We start from the raw sequence: 7,130 nt of genomic DNA, 5'->3' as shown, positions 1-7,130 counted from the left end.
AAGCAATTTCCTAAGGTGCTGGCCTTCTAGGGGTGGCAAATTGGGCACTCCCCATGTGACTTAGTGACATTATCGGGGTGGGGGGTGAACATAAGTTAGCCTTGCTCTGGGTGCCAGAACATCTAGGCCGGGCCGGCCCTGCCTGGAGCTGGATTTTGAAGGGTCAAGAGATAGGGAGGGTGAGTTTTTGGTGGAGCAGGGAGTGGAGCTTGACAGGTTTGGGGTAGTTCAGGGGAATAGATATCTTGATCTTTTTGGGGCAGGGACAGATAGGGTGGCCAGACCGTCCCGGGAGCCCGGGAATGTCCCGGTTCTGGCCCCCTATTCCCGCCTCCCGGGCTGGCTATACCGGGACCATTTAGAGGTCCCGGTTTAGCCAGCCCCGGAGGCGGTGGGCCGCGGGCGCCGGCGGGGAAGGCGGCGAGTGAGGGAGGGAGCGTCCCTCCCTCACTTGCCGCCTTCCCCGCCCGCGCGCGGGGCCCGGCGGCGGTGGTGGAGGCCTCTCCGTGGCCTCCGCTGGTCGCTGGAAGCCCTCCAGAGACTCTGGAGGGCCTCCAGCGACCAGCGGAGGCCACGGAGCACCCGGCGCTGGTCCCGGAAGGCCTTCCAGAGCCTCTGGAAGGCCTTCCGGGACCAGCGCCGACCAGCGAAGGCCTTCCCGCGGCCTCCGCTGGTCCCTGGAGGCCCTCCAGAGTCTCTGGAGGGCCTCCAGGGACCAGCGGAGGCCGCGGGGAGGCCGCGGAGCACCCGGCACTGGTCCCGGAAGGCCTTCCAGAGCCTCTGGAAGGCCTTCCGGGACCAGCGCCGACCAGCGAAGGCCTCCCCGCGGCCTCCGCTGGTCCCTGGAGGCCCTCCAGAGTCTCTGGAAGGCCTTCCGGGACCAGCGCCGACCAGCGAAGGCCTCCCCGCGGCCTCCGCTGGTCCCTGGAGGCCCTCCAGAGTCTCTGGAGGGCCTCCAGGGACCAGCGGAGGCCGCGGGGAGGCCGCGGAGCACCCGGCGCTGGTCCCGGAAGGCCTTCCAGAGCCTCTGGAAGGCCTTCCGGGACCAGCGCCGACCAGCGAAGGCCTCCCCGCGGCCTCCGCTGGTCCCTGGAGGCCCTCCAGAGTCTCTGGAGGGCCTCCAGGGACCAGCGGAGGCCGCGGGGAGGCCGCGGAGCACCCGGCGCTGGTCCCGGAAGGCCTTCCAGAGCCTCTGGAAGGCCTTCCGGGACCAGCGCCGACCAGCGAAGGCCTCCCCGCGGCCTCCGCTGGTCCCTGGAGGCCCTCCAGAGTCTCTGGAGGGCCTCCAGGGACCAGCGGAGGCCGCGGGGAGGCCGCGGAGCACCCGGCGCTGGTCCCGGAAGGCCTTCCAGAGCCTCTGGAAGGCCTTCCGGGACCAGCGCCGACCAGCGAAGGCCTCCCCGCGGCCTCCGCTGGTCCCTGGAGGCCCTCCAGAGTCTCTGGAGGGCCTCCAGGGACCAGCGCCGACCAGCGAAGGCCTCCCCGCGGCCTCCGTTGGTCCCTGGAGGCCCTCCAGAGTCTCTGGAGGGCCTCCAGGGACCAGCGGAGGCCGCGGAGAGGCCGCAGAGCAGCCGGCGCTGGTCCCTGGAGGCCTCCAGAGGCCAGCGCCGGTAGCGGAGAGGCCCGGCGCTGGTCCCTGGAGGCCTCCAGAGGCCAGCGCCGGCAGCTCCCTCCCTCCCTCGCCGCGAGGCCGCCGCTGCAGGACTCGCCGCCGCCGCTGGACTCTCCGCCGCCCTAGAAGCAGGTAAGGGGGGCCGAAAGCGGGGGGGGGCGGGGGGCGGCCTTCCTTTCTTCCCTCCCTCCCTTCCTTCCCTCACTCCCTTCCCTTCCTTCCTTCCCTCCCTCCTCCCTTCCTTCCTTTCTTCCTTCCTTCCCTCCCTTCCTTCCCTCACTCCCTTCCCTCCTTCCCTCCCTCCTCCCTTCCTTCCTTTCTTTCTTCCCCCCCTCCCTCCCTCCCTCCCTCCCCCTTCCTTCCTTCCCTCCCTCCCTCCCCCTCCCTCCCCCTTCCTTCCTTCCTTCCTTCCTTCCTTCCTTCCTTCCTTCCTTCCTTCCTTCCTTCCTTCCTTCCTTCCTTCCTTCCTTCCTTCCTTCCTTCCTTCCCTTCCCTTCCCTTCCCTCCCTTCCTTCCCTCCTTATGTTCTTATGTGACACAGAGTGTTGGACTGGAGGGGCCACTGGCCTGATCCAACAGGGCTTCTCTTATGTTCTTATGTGATACAGAGTGTTGGACTGGAGGGGCCACTGGCCTGATCTAACAGGGCTTCTCTTATGTTCTTATGTGACCAGAGTGGTGGAGTGGATGAGCCATTGGTCTGATGCAACAGGGCTTCTCTTATATTTTTATGTGGCACAGAGTGTTGGACTGGAGGGGCCACTGGCCTGATGCAACAGGGCTTCTCTTATATTTTTATGTGGCACAGAGTGTTGGACTGGAGGGGCCACTGGCCTGATGCAACAGGGCTTCTCTTATATTCTTATGTTACACAGAGTGTTGGACTGGAGGGGCCACTGGCCTGATGCAACAGGGCTTCTCTTATGTTCTTATGTGACAATACTGACTTTGGTGGACCCAAGCACTGATTCAGTGTAAGGGAGCTTTGTGTTTGTGACTGGAGTAGATAATACTGACTTTGGTGGACCCAAGCACTGATTCAGTGTAAGGGAGCTTTGTGTTTGTGTCTTCTGGTGCAATTTTGTTCTCAGATCCTGTATTTACTTCATCAGTATATGGGATAAGGCACTTTCTCAACTGTGCTGCATAATGCAGCCTATTTATTTTGTCCTGTTGGCTCTATCTGCGCCACCTTCATCACTTTCGGGGTGTGGATCCCCCAGTGGGGTGGTCTCCCGACTCCCTCCGCCGGCTGTTTCTGATAGCCCTGCGCCCCCTCTTTCATTTGATATGTGTCCCGTGCGGGTGCCACCCTCCCGCCGGGAGATGCCGCAAAATGAGCCCCCTTGAGGCTTATGGCGGCAGGGCTCGGGGGAAACGAGCTAGACTGCTGTTCTTTTGAGGGGTTATAGAGTGTTTCGAGCCCGTCCCTGTGGCATCGGTCCCATCGTTGTGGGGCCCAGGGGGCCGGCGCAGCGGCACGCTGAAGCAGCCTGTCGGTCACTTCCGGGTTCCTGTCCTGCATCTCGACCTGTGTTATTAGTGACAGGCTGCTTCGGCGTGCCGCTGCGCCGGCCCCCTGGGCCCCACAACGATGGGACCGATGCCACAGGGACGGGCTCGAAACACTCTATAACCCCTCAAAAGAACAGCAGTCTAGCTCGCTTCCCCCGAGCCCTGCCGCCATAAGCCTCAAGGGGGCTCATTTTGCGGCATCTCCCGGCGGGAGGGTGGCACCCGCACGGGACACATATCAAATGAAAGAGGGGGCGCAGGGCTATCAGAAACAGCCGGCGGAGGGAGTCGGGAGACCACCCCACTGGGGGATCCACACCCCGAAAGTGATGAAGGTGGCGCAGATAGAGCCAACAGAGCAAACAGGACAAAATAAATAGGCTGCATTATGCAGCACAGTTGAGAAAGTGCCTTATCCCATATACTGATGAAGTATATACAGGATTTCAGAACAAAATTGTTTCCGGCGGTGATATTTGGGGGATTTTTGGGGATGTCACAGGAAGTGCTGTGAAGTCACTTCCTGTTTCCGGCAGTGGCATTTGGGGGAAATGATGTCATTTGGGGGAAATGATGTCACAGGAAGTGATGTCACTTCCCATTTCCGGCAGGTGACGTGGGGGAAATGATGTCACAGGAAGTGATGTCACTTCCTGTTTCCTGTGGTGTCATGACGTCACCGGAAGTGACGTCACTTCCTGTTTCCGGCGGCGCACACGCTTTGCGCGCGCACACCCCTACCTTCCCCCCCCCCCAACGTGTCCCTGGCTGGCCTTCAGACATTATGGTCACCCTAGGGACAGAAGCTGATGTATCAGGCTGCTGGAGCAGTAGAAAAGTATTTTAAGAACCCAGCTCACAATACTTGCTTTACCCAGCCAATACCTGGTACTGAATATATTGCATGAGCAGGATGAATCTGACCACTGCAACCCTCCAAATATTAATGTAGCAAGGCACTTCTCAGTCTTGCGTGCTCATCATTTCAGTTCTTTATACTTAAACAAATCAACCAGCCTTTTAAGATGCACATTGTCTTAGGAAAAAACCTAAAAGGATATTTGCCCTCCTAAGGTTGCCAAGTCCAATTCAAGAACTATCTGGGGACTTTGGGGGTGGAGCCAGGAGACTTTGGAGTCGAGCCATAAGCAAAGTTGTGACAAGCACAATTGAACTCCAAAGGGAGTTCTGGCTATCACATTTAAAGGAATCACACACCTTTTAAATGTCTTCTCTACATTAGAAATAATGGATATGAGCACCTTCTTTTCAGGCTCATAGAAGTGGACCCCCTGGTCCAATCTTTTTGAAACTTGGAGAGGATTTTGAGGAGAGTCATCAGATGCTATGCTGAAAGTTTGGTATCTCTATCTCAAAAAACTGCCCCTCCAGAGCCCCAGATACCCCAGGATTAATACTCCATTATACCCTATGAGAATTGATCTTCATAGGGAATAATGAAGTGCCCAGCAGACATTTCCCTCCTCCCCCCCCATTTCTGATTACTCTGAAGCAGAGGATTGGCATCTCTACTTACGATTTGCTGAACTTCCAACTTCCTCAAAGTAACACAGAGCATACATTTCCTATGCAAACTACCTCTGAAAAGATTGTGCAACCAATGGAGAGTCTGGGCTTTTTTCACAGCCACTGGGAGCAGCCATGTTGATTTCCTGCTACCCCCCCCCCCCCCATTCAGCCTTAAAGACACAGACACACCATCCCAAGAGGAAACCTTTCCGGAGGTGGAAGGGCACATGGTGGCTGTGGGGGCAGGGCTTCCCCCGATGGGCCAGCTGACTGGGAAGAAGCCTCTTAGCAGACCTTCCACTTCTTAAAAGAAGCCTCTTTGCTTTTTATAAGGTAAAAGTAAAGGTAGTCCCCTGTGCAGGCACCAGTTGTTTCCGACTCTGGGGTGACGCCGCATCATGACATTTTTACATAAGGCTTTTTATGGGGTGGTTTGCCATTGCCTTCCCCAGTCATCTACACTTTCCCCCCCACCCCCAGCAAGCTGGGCACTCATTTTACCGACTTCAGAAGAATGGAAGGCTGAGTCAACCTCGAGCCAGCTACCTGAACCCAGCTTCTGCCAGGATCAAACTCAGCTCATGAGCAGAGAGCTTAGGACTGCAGTACTGCAGCTTTTCCACTCTGCGCCAAGGGGCTTTATTAAGTTCAAGTGAAGCCCATCACTTTTGTACAGGTTCAGCTTGTTCCAGAACATAGATAGAATAAGAATGCTTTCCTGGGAGTAAGTCCCACTGAATAATTTGAGACTTACTTCATCATCTTCATCATCAAAGGCAACCTTTATTTGCATAACCATGGGGAAAAATAGAGGCCAAGATAGAAGTAAACAGCCCTCAGGAGTTCTCTAATACAAACAACTTAAAGAACATAGTTACAGTCAAGGCTTAATCAAAAGGATAAAGCAAAGTTGTCCCCTAACTTACAGCTGCGTTAGCTTGTCTTTCAGCATCATAAAATATATTCCTTCTTAACCTTTTTGTAAATGTCTCAGACCTCTCATCAAAAACTTGAATTCCAAAGATATCAGTCAATTTTTTCAAAAATATTTCTGGCATTCCTTCTACAGTTTTGGTCATCTTTGATGTTTCAGAGGAAGATTAAAGCTTTCCATAATTCTAAAAGAAGAACATATGAACATATGAAGCTGCCTTACACTGAATCAGACCTTTGGCCCATCAAAGTCAGTATTGTCTTCTCAGACTGGCAGCGGCTCTCCAGGGTCTCAAGCTGAGGTTTTTCACACCTATTTGCCTGGACCCTTTTTTGGAGATGCCAGGGATTGAACCTGGGACCTTCTGCTTTTCAAGCAGATGCTCTACCACTGAGCCACCATCCCTCCCCTGAAAGAACCCACGAGTCCAACAGCTCATAACTGAAGCAGGAAATGTTCCAGCAAGAGATAGATAATTTATTTATTTATTTATTTGGTAACTTATATCCCGCCCTTCCCACAAGTGGCTCAGGGCGGCTTACAACAAACAATAAAACAATAAAATCGGAACAAAGTTATTACATTTAAAAACAGACATTTAAAACCTAAAAAACCTTAAAATATTTAACATTAGAACTATACAGTATAATCATATTCAAAATGTAGTACTGTTCTTGTTTCTCAAAACCTTAAATTCAGGATTGGTTCACCCATGCACATACATTGCTTGAAGATTCACATGATGCTTTGAGTGTGTGCAATTGCCATCAGAAGAGGACAAGCATCACAGAGACCAGGCTTCATCACCTGAGGCCACTTCAAACATAAAGTCAGGTCACCAGTTTAGTTATGAGTCACAGTATGATGTCTTCAGCTTGCATGAACAAGCTTTTTATTTAGGACAAAAATCTAGTTTAAATGTATGTAGTCCAGCATGCCCTTTTTTTGGGGGGGGGGGGGAGTCACATTGGAAGAAATAAAATATCAGCATTTAAGTATTTATTTACCACTGTTCTCCAAGAAGGACCTAAACCGGCTCTTTGGTTTACATCTCCGGCCACACCCAAGTTTTATAAGATACATGAGACAGAAAGAAGTCCTCAGCAAAGATGTTGCACAGCTGGTAAAGATGTATTCCTTCCCTACCTTCCTGATTCATAAGAGAATTGTGTAAACATTTACAGAATTACAAATCAATATAGTTCAATAGATAAATGATTGAGCTTTGACTTGGATTCAGTTACCAGCCATGAAGTTGAAGTGTGATCTTGAGCAAATTACTGCCACCCTCAGTTTTCTCACCGAAAAAAAAATCACACAATGCAGACATTGTAAAACAGTTTGCACACTCAAAGACAAATAGTTCTTGTTCATTCTTTTATTTAAGTGCCAAAATATTGAGCCTGCAATCAGTATGTCTGTCTCACAGGATGACAAAGGAAATATTAATATCCCTTAATGGACCTTGATAGTTTTTGCCAAGTAGCTATCAGAGTTCTGTTAGGTGGGCCTCCCTCTTCACTGAGTGTGGGGTAGATG

General features: G+C 53.1%; 1 non-coding gene across 1 annotated transcript; it reads right to left on the bottom strand.

Annotated features, from left to right (window-relative positions):
• Window positions 1-5,924: 5,924 nt before the first annotated feature.
• Window positions 5,925-5,999, bottom strand: TRNAF-GAA (transfer RNA phenylalanine (anticodon GAA)). Its single transcript has one exon. It is a non-coding gene; the product is annotated as a tRNA-Phe (tRNA).
• Between the last annotated feature and the right edge of the window lie 1,131 nt (window positions 6,000-7,130).

Source organism: Heteronotia binoei, chromosome 1 (assembly GCF_032191835.1).
Source record: "Heteronotia binoei isolate CCM8104 ecotype False Entrance Well chromosome 1, APGP_CSIRO_Hbin_v1, whole genome shotgun sequence".
NCBI classification, from domain to species: Eukaryota; Metazoa; Chordata; class Lepidosauria; order Squamata; family Gekkonidae; genus Heteronotia; species Heteronotia binoei.
This window is presented reverse-complemented; position numbering and strand designations above follow the sequence as displayed.